A 12,528-nucleotide genomic window follows, 5' to 3' on the forward strand; every position below is an offset into this window, starting at 1 on the left:
GCTGTTTGAACTATCCCTTAGTCATCCTGGTGAATTATTATTATAATTTTGCTACACATCTTTTGAAACCTTTTTATTACTTTCCTTTTTGAAAATGGCCATGACGTCAAATAACTCGGAACCAGGACTGTAAAGGCCAACTTCAGGTGACTGACGGTAGTTTTTGTAATTACCTGTTAGTCTTCTTGGCAAGTTATGATAATTACAGTTATGTTACAGAAAGTCCTTTACAACTTGAATTACTGTAGTTTTTCTGTTAATGTTGTGGACCAGATGTAAACATTGGTTTTATGCTATTTATATTTTGTTTTACCTTAATTTCCTTTAATTAATTTTACTAAATTTACTTTTAACTTTTTACTGGATGTTTGGCACAGATAGCCTAGCTGTTTTGTGCCATAAAACACTAAATCAATCAACCTTTCTAAATACTCCTTACTGGCTCTGAATGGGAATGATCTCTTTTTATACATGCTTTACCTTTACAATGGTCTGTTTCTACATCTCTGGATCCTGTTCAGTGGCAAGTGGTGCCTGTCTGGGTATACTTAACTTTAAATCTGTACCATATGATCTTACAGGTTTATAACTCACTGTTGAGATGGGGTGTTCCACAAGATGACTAAAGGATTATTCATTGTATCTTGTGTCATAAAAAAAACCAAAAAACATGTTTCAACTCGTGGAGTATCATTTGTAAAGCAGTGTTAGGATTGCCTACCCATCCCTTCAGTTTTAGCTGAATAGACCAGTACTGACCTTTACAAAATAGGATTTTCATGGTCACCCACTGCACTATCTTACAGTGTTGCATTCCTCTGGATTCCCCACTGCATTGCTCTCCTCTTCTTCCTGTGGAACATGAGAGCCCTTCCTAATTACCAGTCGTACTTGCTGGTGTGATGGACTATGTAGGCTTCTTCTTGAGTGTGATAACTTCCACTGAGACAAGAGTAAGGCAGTCTTGTCCTGTCAGTGGACCAGGAGACTAATTCCCAATGCTGCCTGGTTTTGGACTGGATGAATCCATCACGTGCATTTCACCCACCCAGCTTGACTTTTCCCATCTTACTGCTGCATGGATGTTAGGTCCCTGATGGTTTGGTGTTGAAGTGGCATATGACAAGCCAATATAAGTCTCTCCACATGTGTATGGTAGGGACCCTCATCCTATTGTGAAATATAAGAAACATTTCTGCCACCACCTTATTTTTGGGTCAGAGCTGACTCACCATTGTTGCATTCTCCCTTCCTACTGCTGCTCAGCATCAGGTTCCTAAATGGCCTGGTGTTGGTTGTGTACTATGTCTGCACACATGTGCCCTGCTTTGGTTGTTGGAATGGAAGTTGTTTTTCCCTTCTGCTTCCTGTACTTTAGATAAAGATAGTTGGGACACTCCTTTTTACCATGAATTGGAACACAAATATCCAGTGCTGCCTGGGTTTTGAACAGGAGTTGATCCATAGATTACAGTCTGATGCAATTTAGCCCAGGAGTGGGCAGAATATGGCCTGCAGGCTAGATCTGGCATATCCATTGTTTCTGTCTTGGCTACCATAATTTCTGGCAGTTGTGGAAAGAACATAAAGAGGTATTTGTACAATCAGTGTTAAGGTGATACAATTAATATAGTAGAAATGGTTGGCTCATGATAACAGAATTCATTAAGTGACACATCATACTGCTGAGTAGGCTGGTGTTTTTTCTACTAGGTTATATATCAAGTTATCCCTAGAGTGGGTAAAACATATACCTGGTACAGGTGGGGTGGACTCTGTAATAAATGTGATACTATATGTTTACATATATTAGAGTCTCACTCCATGGGTGCTCACCTTGGAAACTTTTTTCATTGGTTCCTCTAACTTTACAGTATTGGATTTTTGCTATTATGTGAGAGTTGATAAGGTACTGTATGAGGAGTTAACATTTTTCAACACTGAAAGTATATTTCCAATAGATATTTACCTCTCCCACAGTTCTCACATATCCTTCTCACTTCTGGTGCATCTTTTATTTATTTTTTTCTTCTAATTTTGGAATCATGAGTGTGCTCTACAGTATATAGTGGTAAGTCTTGATTTTGCTCTGCAGTATAGAAAGAATGATCTGCTCTAAAAAGGACATCTTTTATTGGTAGAGGGTAGTTACATGCTTGTTTGGATGACACAGTGCAGCTATATCATGTGCAAACACGTGATGTTAGATGGAAACCTAAAGGCTAGTTGTAAATAAAAGTTGCAAACATGGAAGGCAACACAAATTGAAAGTTATTATGCAAGAGGAGGTAATTATATGTCAGATATACATTTTCAATATGAGAAAATATCGACTTTCATTTCTGAAACAACTCATGCTGTTTTTATATTTTAAATAAATTTAGTCTTTAAGATTTTTGCCCTATTACTGGATCTTTGATAGATTAATGCATTCTGTTTAATGTTCATGTAAGTCTGCTGTGATACTCTTAAATCTTAAGAAGTGAAAGAGCAGGTTTAAGTAGGTAAACTCTTTCAAACATTTCTGACTAAATCATCAAGAAACTTAACAGTTTAACGTCAAATGTTCAGACTAAATGTAGAAAATTATAATAATTTTCAAAACATTTTAAATTCTGATTTAAACTATTAATTTGTTTATAGAAAATTAGTGCCACAAGACCAATTAGCTGACTAAGTTAATTTTAGGTTATAATGATATTAACTTAATGACTGACCATTTATAGCCAAAAGTTTTCATTTTCTTTGACAACTAATTTAAATTAAATTAAAATTGAACTAACATAAAAACATACTTTATCATCTGTAAATGGAAAGAGTAAAAGACAGTGTCTTTCCTAGCATATTTTGGGTAAACAAAATGTCCAGTATCTATTTCTATTATTTGAATATGAAACAGATTCTGCTCAGTTATCAACTTCAATAATTAAAATTGTAAATATGGCCATGAAAACTTTAGTTACTGCGAACACAATGTAAATGTCTTTGTTATTATTCATTAGTATACTTCAAAACTCATTTCTAAATCATAGCTGCGTCATTAACTTAAACTGACCTGTTATTTACTTCCAGTGCTCAATGGTTTGAATACATTCTGCACAAATAATAGCCACTAGTTACATAACTAGCCAATGTCATGTCTGTTGTTCATGTTTATGTTGTATGTGTAAATAATAGTGTAGCTTTAAACTAATCTATTGCTTACTTATTGCAAGTTACAAACATATCAATTACTAATTTGGAAAATACTGCTTTAAAAACAAAAATTTATTCTTTATTTGATCAAAAAAAGTTGTGTTGAATAACTCACTTGCTTATCTAACAGTGTTTTTCAGAATTTCAAAGTGATTATTAAACCTTTTTATGCAAACAGGACTGTTTAGCAATGACTAACTTTGGCTAAATAGAAAGCACTAAAAAAAGACAGCAAAAGTCTGCCTGTCATCACATACCACTTAAATTTGGGTTAGTACAGGAAAGCTTTCTTTCCTGTACTAACCCTGCATTTCTAGAGTTTACCCAACCTGAACTGTAAAATGTAAACATACTAATCATTTTTATTTGTTCTTTCTAAATTTCAATCCATTTTAATAACATCTTGTTTAAAAGTATGTGATTTTTTATACTTAATAGTTCTTAATTATTTTTAAAGCTTTTCACAATGATAATAAGCATTGAAAAAACAACTCTGAAACATTGGTAATTAAATATTTATATTTGAATATACATGTTTAAATACATCTTTTACCACTTTTATTTTCATTTTATGAACCATTATAATTTCTAAAAAAAAGTCTAGTATCACCATAAGTTTTCAAGCCAAATAGCAAATATTTTACCCTTCTCTCTCCAGGATTAGTAAGAATTTCTTTTTCTTGAGTAATATATTACCTCTCACACACTGTGATAAAAATATTTACTAATTTTATTATATTTTCTCTAAGGACAAATATTTAGTTTATTCAATTTTAGTATTCTTGTAAAAACTTGTAAGGAACACACATGGAATGTTATCAGTTTTAAAAGTTTCATATTACACTGTATATATAAGATGTTTTTCTGTACAACAGCTTACACTTACAACAAATAGTAACTTAATACAAAATTATTGTGCCTGAAGATTAATCTATTAACAATTTCCACTAATCATCCAGGACTATTCCAAATGCACATTAATTTAAAATTATTTTACTCTTTACTACAATTTACAGTATATTTTGTATTAGTTTTGAATAGTAATAATGTGTTACTAAAACAGGAAACTAACTTACAAACCAAAACTTGATGGGTATTATAAACTCACCTTGAAGTTAATATTCTCTTTTGATTCTTGTGCTATTGCCTCACTATCTTCTTCTTGTTTTGCATAGTAATATTCAGAAAGGACAACATAAACAGTTTCATCTGAAATTTTGGAAAACAAACAAACAAACAAACTTATTGAAAATAAAATACACCGAATAGGAATCAGTACCTAACTGCTGATGACAAAGGTGAAAATTTTCCCCAAAAATTGACACCAGTCCATAGCCATCAGCTAGTATCCATTTCACAACTCGATAAAAATTGAAGCAGTTTGGGTAAAATGTCTTACCCAAGGACAAAACAACAGAAGACAAGCAAACCTTGAACTCTAAACCATTTGATTAGCCACTAGGCCACACTATACCCTCAATGTTACTTAGTCTGTTTAATTACAATCCATAGGCAATTTTCTTCCTGTTCAGTTGTAAAAATACTATATCAAATTTACTAACTCACCTGCTTGGTATTGATAATCAAAGTAACTTCTACATGTCTTAAAACCTGTACCAAGCTCTATTTTGTAATAAATGTTTTAAAATATCTAATAACAAGAAAAAGTACCCAGTGAGGGTAAAATTTTAAGTTAATGTATCAAAGTAAATTATTTCAGGGATTTTAAAAACGTTAACTACGGAAATATGTTGGCTGAGCTCCTTTTTGCATCACAATTAATATAAAAGGTAAATAAAAAATTTTCAACCTTTATAATTTATTACCAGGCATAAAATGAGAGTCCACTGAATTAAATTGTAAGTTTAATGTTCATGGTGAGTAAATATATTTAAGAATTTAAATCCTAATTTTAATGCTAGATTTGAGTCAGGGATTAAAGAAATTTTGGATCAGCAAGGACTACAGAGGAATTGCGCTGGAGAATCAGTAATCGTACAAGCCGGTGCTAACAATGTTAGTTTTAGTAGACATGGCTTGTGTGTGGCCATGTTGTGGGCAGCAAAATTAGTAGTGTTAGTGTGATATTGGGCACTGTAGAGTTTGATTGTGTTGCATGTGTTGGAGCTTATTGTTTCTTTTCACTTTAATTTTTTTTAGACGTGTCTGTGAAAATTTTGTGAAGGAAGATGACATCATCAAATTGTAAGAAGCAAAAGTATGAAGATGAAAACAGAAATTTTAAGCTACAGTGAGAGAAAGATTTTGTACTCACTGTTAAAGGAGGTAAACCTTTGTGTCTTATCTGCAAAGTGTTACTTAGTCATTATACAGCCAGTAACTTGAAACGCCACTATGAAACAAATCACAAAAATTTTTCATCTGATTATCCACCAAAATCAGAATTAACTCTGTTAAAATCATCACTAAACAGCCAGCAGACACTGTTGACAACGTTCAGTAAAGAAGTTGATAAAATGACTGAAGCTAGTTTTGTTATATCATGGAATATTGCTCATGCTAAACACCCATATTCGGATGGCGAATTTGTTGAGAAGAATATAGCTGAAGTTGTCGCAGTGTTAGATCCAAATAACACAAAACTTCAATAACTAATAGCACAAACACCAGCTTCACACCACACTACAGATAGACATATCTCCCAGATCAGTGCTGATGTTACAGAGAAATTGAAAATGATTTAAAGAATTCCACTTAGCCCTTCACAAATCTACAGACAATACAAGACAACCCACAACTGGCAGTATTTGTTCATCATGTTTCCTTTGATGTAAATGTGAAAAAAGAAATGTTGGACTTAGTGGCATTAAAAGAAACAACTCGTGGTGTTGACATTAAGAATGTGCTTGACAGAACCTTAACAAATGCTGATATTCCACTGGATAAACTCGTCAATGTTGCAACAGATGGAGCATCTGCAAATGTGGGGGATAATGCAGGATTAATTGCACTTATGAAAAGTGATCCCAATTTTCCAGAGTTTCTCCCTGTTCATTGCATTATTCGTCGTGAACACCCGGCAGCCAGACACTTCAAGCATAATGATGTTATGAAATTTGTTTTTGAAACTGTCAGTTTTATATGCTTAAATGGGAATACCCACTGACAGTTCAAAAATTTTATTGAAGAACTGGAGCTTGAAGATAAATCCAGTGATGTCTCTTTCTACTGCACTGTGAGGCGGTTGTCAACCAGCAATGTTTTAAATAGGTTTGTGGATCTGTTGGAGCATGTTATTACTTTTCTTGAGAAAAAGATTCTATTCTCAACTGGGAAATGATGAATGGATGCAAAATTTAATGTTCCTTACTGATATAATGAATCATCTACATACTCTCAACCTGGCACTCCAGGGGATGGATATGATTGTTCCTGATCTCACTCAGAAAATTTTCAGCTTTCAGAATAAAATAAAACTTTTTCAAAGAAACATACAGTTAAGAAACTTCAGTTACTTTCCCAATCTCAAAACGAGAGTAAATACATTCTCTGATATTGAAATAAAAGACCACAAACTGGAAGAATACAAAGGTAAATTACAATAACTGCTTGATAATTTCCTAGACAGGTTTGAGGACTTGCAGAGCTGAAACCCTGCTTCACCTTTTTTGTATATGAACAAAAATGGTTGTCCAATTCTCAAACATCTGGTTACAAAATCATCTGTTGTGGAAATGGAACTAATAGAACTACAGGAGGACCTGGGTCTAAAGATGTTCCATAAATCCTATTCTGCAATTGAGTTCTGGAAGCAAGTTCCAGAAATAAAATATCCTGAACTGAAGAAAACCAGTGTGCAACTCATCTCAATTTTCAGGACAACATACTGCTGTGAATCACTGTACTCTGTAATAAAGTTTGTGAAGTGGAAGCATCATGCAAACTTTACAAATTAACACCTGACAGAGCTAATTCATACAGCCTTGATAACATATCAGTCAGAATGTCAACTCAAGGTAGTCAGAAGCACTTATATGACAAGAAAGTCAAGAGCTGATGTCTTTACTCAGCTACCAATAGTCAACAAAAAACTCACCATGCTGTAGAAAGAACATTTTGAAGTACAAGAAACGGTCAACAAATGGAATATTAGGTGAAAATGGATAGTAGAACCAGGATCTACCAAACTAATCTGTTGAAGAGACACTTTGCAGGAGAAGAAAACCTAATGGGTGCAGTAACAAGGTGCAGTTGGGCACTGAAAATGTGGCACTTATAGATGCAGAACCAGTAAGCAGAAGAAAGAGCTACAAGATCTACTGTGCTAGTATGCAAATGCCTCACAGATAGACTAGACAAGACACAATTTGTGCAACATAAGATGAAGACAACAACCAAGGATCCAGTAAAGGTGAAGCCCTACAAAATTTCCTATGCAACGAGAGGCCTTAACAAGAAGTCACGGCCAGAATTTCTGAGCCTTCAAATCTAGCCTACTTTTCACCAGTGGTAACCATAAAGAAGAGGGACTGTTCATACTTCTTCTGCATAAGTTTTCAAAAGCTGAACTTAACCTCATGATAAAGTTCATCTCCATATCTTTGTGTTACCCAGAGGCTATCATGGCAAAGTTCCTTACTAACATTGACCTCAGTAAAAGTTATTGGCTAATTTCAATGGAGAATTAATATAACAAGGAGACAATCTTTGTGACACCAAACACGTACTAATAGTTTAATAGGATGCAACTTGGGCTAGTCAACTAAAAGTTACTAATATGATGAGGATAATGTTTCACAAGCTCATAAACATTGAGCATTACGTGGATGACATTCTGACCCACACCCAGATGGAAAGACCATTTGAAGAAACTCAGACAGCTGTTCAGGTAAATGAGGGCAGCAGGTCTGATCAATGTAATTACTACATCAGTTATTCTGTGCTGAACTTTGCTGGAATCAGAGTGGTTAACACTAGCTAAGCCACATACAGAATGTACCAGCTCCAAAACTAAGCAACAAGTCAGAGTTTTCCTGGGGTTAGCAGGATAGTATAGGAAGTCCTTGACCCTCACAAAGTAGTCCTCTCCACAAACATGATAAAGTAGAATACAATAAAACTAAACCATGAGACTGTAGATAAATTTCTTAATTAGTTAGTCTACAGAAAATAACACCCTTAAATTTAACCTGACATAATTACTCGAGATTAACATTTTCTTACTTTGAAAATGTATATTTGGTAGATACTTATCTTTCCTTGCACAAAAGTTATCTTGATTGTTCTCTGCAATCTAGACATTGCTAAAATAATTTTTTGTAACCATCACACCATTCTTTATATCTTATCACTTTTGTACTATTCTGACCATGCACATATTATATGACTATCTCAACCAAGAGTATTGTGCTATCTATAACAGCACAGCTAGCTCCTCTGCTATTCTTGTGAAAATCCTTGCTTTAAAGAAATGGTAGGTACTAGAATAAAATTCTGGTTTTAGTTGAGAGAAAGGGTGGAAAGTGAATAATAGGAGGTAAGTATGTATTGGAATTAGATTTTCAGTGTTCAGAATGTTAACTTCCAAAATGAACTTACCTGTGAGGTACAGCACTACTTCTGAAAGAGGTATAATGCCCTTCACCCAGGAACGAGAAATGGTACATCACTGTGAAAGTATTAAGAAAATGTAAGCTGTAGCAACGTATAACAAAAAAGCAAAAACAAATGGCTAGGCCATATGAACCACTTTATCAATTCCCAAGAAGCACAACTGTAAGTAAACAGAGTGTCATACTCGAAACAACAGGAATTACAAATAGGATAAAAGCAACAGCTGTAACTAGACAAATTCCTAAAAAAACCATGGGAGCAAAAACTATGACAAATGAAACCAGGCATTATAGGGTCTTGACATTTCCTAAACTCAACCATAAGGACAAGAAAAACCCTAATTGGTATAGTCAACTACATCCAAGCTCATAAATCATGGATGTGAGGAAAACACTCTCTCCAGAGCATGACACAAGATTAGCAATGAGTTAGAGATCCAGTATGAGAGAGAAGGGAGACTGGTCCAAAATGTGCAAAGGTCAATAATATCTACATAAGAGAAGAGGATGTGGGAGTGCCATGGACAGAAATATAAACATCCCACGTATATCTTCTATGACTCATTACACAAAAGCTGTGTGTTTTTTCTTATAGCAAAGCCACATTGAGTCTATTGTGTCTATCAAGAAGAATCAAATTCATAATTTTAGAGTTGCATATGCATAGACTTACCATTGTCCCAGTGGGGGACTACACTGAAAGAAGAATCAAAAATTGTTTGATGAATCAAGTTAACTGGTTTGGTTAGTATTCAAAAATAGCCTCTGGGGTACCAACATTCACACGAGGGTAGGATGAGTGCACCCAATCAAAGGGGTGAACAGAATTGAAAAGATTCACTTCACAATATGTATCTTTCGTTCCAGAGGATGTTACACCTTCCAAGCTAGCAGAGTACCATTGTCATACAGTGAACTGAATGGTTATATCTATATATGTGGAACCAATCAAGCAGGATGCCTCTATGGTCAACCATCCCAGCAGATTAGAATTAGTAAGTGGTAAAGATCCTCAAACTCCACTAGAAGAGAGGGGGGGAAGAGAATTGGAGGAATGGCGACATCCAAAAGATTACAATGGGTGATTACAGAACTCTATTTTGAAAGGCAGACCATACGGATTTATTAAATCAAGGCAAGGAAGAGATGAACAACAATCCCCTTCTGTTTTACCCATGCTCTCTATGGGTGGTACATTCTGGGATGAGCCTATTTATGAAGCAAATATCATGACATTATTGACCATCCATTAACTTGTGCAACACCACATCTTGAACAGGACTGTGCACACCCACAGAAAGAGTGTTCAAACCAAAATAACATACAGTGTATATTTTTTTGTGTATATAAAGAAAACCTTTCAAACATCACTATCCAAATGCAGCCTCAAGGAGACAAAATTCAAAACAAGGGCTTCTAAAAGAAAAGAAGGTATTAACAAAGATCTACCTAGTGCTACAGACACACCAAAGCCTGAAGTATACCTACAAGAGGAAACAGAAACTGCAATTTGATGCAAGTAATGGGAGATGAATGTCTGAGGAATGGTCAACATGCCTGACAGCAGAATCTCCTCCAAGGGCTGATAAAAACAAGAGGTAAGGGAAAAAGTGAAATCAAATCTCAGAGCTACATATCTTTCTTCCTTTTCTTTCCTTGAGCAGTTGCAGTGACTGAAGATGCCTCATCAGTCTTTTTCCTGTCTGATTCATCCAAACTTCTACTTCCTGGTGTACTGCCAATCATCAACCTTCCTACACAAGACTTCAAGATCTCCAATGCAGTAAAGAATGTCCACCTTAATTCTTGTTTTGGAAAACTTTCTCATTGTCCCATCAGTCAGTGCACACACACATGTGCCTTGCCCACCATCTGATCATCATATACTACACTGTTTGTCACTGTTGCACCCAATGTCTCATAGAACTTTCACTTTCTTGAACCCAACATAGCCTTCACCAACTGACATTTTGTGTTGTTGTTTTTTTTGGGGGGGGGACATTTGAGGATTTTATATGCTCCAACGACCACTGGCACTATTTACCCATTTACTAACCTTAGTTGATCATCAATCATGCACTGTTTAATAACGGTGATAGCACTTCCTTCTTGTGGTAAATTTACAAGTTGTCTCTATCCTTTTTCTCCTGGCAGCAGCACCTATGGTAACAGCCACTCTTTTCTTGTTTTTTGCCAGCACTATCTTTGTAGGTAGCTCCAGCTATTTTATTTTCAGATTTCTGCTGCTACTTGTTGGTGACAGACTTACATTCACTCTCAATATGCATTCTCAGGATGAAGAGAAACAAACGTTGCTTACCATTCTGGGTTGTCTTTCATGTCCAAACATATTTTTTGAGACTTGAAATAATTTTAAACCTAAGTTCTTGTCCTGAATGTGATTTGACTTGATCAGTACATTATTGTGAAATATTACTTGAAATATTCTTTGTTACTCCATACATTGTGTTACTTGATTGCCACTTCTGATGTTTTAAGATTTTGTATAAGACCATATAGCCATATTCATATTAGGACTGTGCAGTTAAGCCATGGTTTCAGTTATTCTCTCAGTTTTTTTTTATCCTTTAAAGTATCATTTTACCAGATTTTCTGCAGGATTGGGATCACTTCATTGTTGAAAGATGATTAAAGATAAATCCATGTCCAAAATGTCTTATTTCTGAGGTAATGAGATGATGGATAAGAATATACTTACACCTGTCAGCATTTAGGATGCCATAAATGTTTGCAAAGATTTCCATTATCACTGTATGAAGTACATTCTCATTAGTATTCATCTACCAAGATATATATGTTTCACTATGTAGTATTACATGTTTACTGTGATATCATTTTCCTCTCTGCAAAATGAACAAACTGTTATTGATTGTTTCTAAACAGTTTGAATTTGGATTAATCTTAAAAGAGCACCTTTCTCCTTTGTTTGAATCATGATGCCTATTTCAGCCTTTTGGTTTTGATTATCTCTCCTTAGCAATAGGTTTTGAACAGCTACACATCTACTGAAAATACATCTGCTAATATATACCAGGGGTGGCCAAACTTGCTAAACATTCGATAAACTTCATATGTTTGAAAGCCACAAGACATGAAGAAATATTACACACGTTTTTATTGTTACACTCACATTTTATTACACAAGTTTTATATAAATATTAAAAAATACATGAATGTAATAATATTTATTGATGTATGTAGTTTTTAAACTATTAATTTGTATTAGTTTCAATAATCACAAAGAACACATTTATATTATATACCAAATATTTTCAAAATACTGGCTGATTATTGTTTTGACTATATTGAGCATATTTAATACAGTAATGAACTACAGAAGCACCTAAGAAAAATGTGCAAACTTGCATTTCATTAACATTAAGTGAAACTGCCAAAAATAAAAATAGAAGAGGTAAAAAGAGATATTTTTAATGATATTTATTAGTCTTAATATACATCTGGTCAAAACATGGAGGATTTTCTTCCTCTGAAGATTTTAGGCTATCCTCTGAATCTGTATGAATGACATCCACTTTCTTTTCCTTTTTTCTTCAGGGTCTCTTTCATCCTTCATGAAGAATTCTGCTCCATGGCAAGTGTTGCTCAGTCAGATGTGTTGTTACCAAGCTAATTCCACATTAGTATGCATAACACAAAATACTTTTTCTTGGTTGTAGCAGCCTCTTAGAAATGACATAAGGCCCTTTAGAAACTGACTGTATCATATTATTGTATTATG

The 12,528-nt window shown here is 34.5% G+C and overlaps 1 long non-coding RNA gene across 3 annotated transcripts in view; it reads left to right on the forward strand.

Moving 5' to 3' along the window:
• Positions 1-12,528, forward strand: part of LOC143232789 (uncharacterized) — a 23,056-nt gene continuing 10,528 nt past the window's right edge. For 2 of the 3 annotated variants that reach the window (XR_013017734.1, XR_013017736.1), the window contains exon 1: positions 7,761-10,366. This is a non-coding gene — a long non-coding RNA (uncharacterized LOC143232789). Of the gene's footprint in view, positions 147-7,760; positions 10,367-12,528 lie in introns of those variants that run through there. The other variant, XR_013017735.1, reaches the window with a different exon arrangement.

Source organism: Tachypleus tridentatus, chromosome 11 (assembly GCF_004210375.1).
Source record: "Tachypleus tridentatus isolate NWPU-2018 chromosome 11, ASM421037v1, whole genome shotgun sequence".
In the NCBI taxonomy this organism is placed as follows: domain Eukaryota; kingdom Metazoa; phylum Arthropoda; class Merostomata; order Xiphosura; family Limulidae; genus Tachypleus; species Tachypleus tridentatus.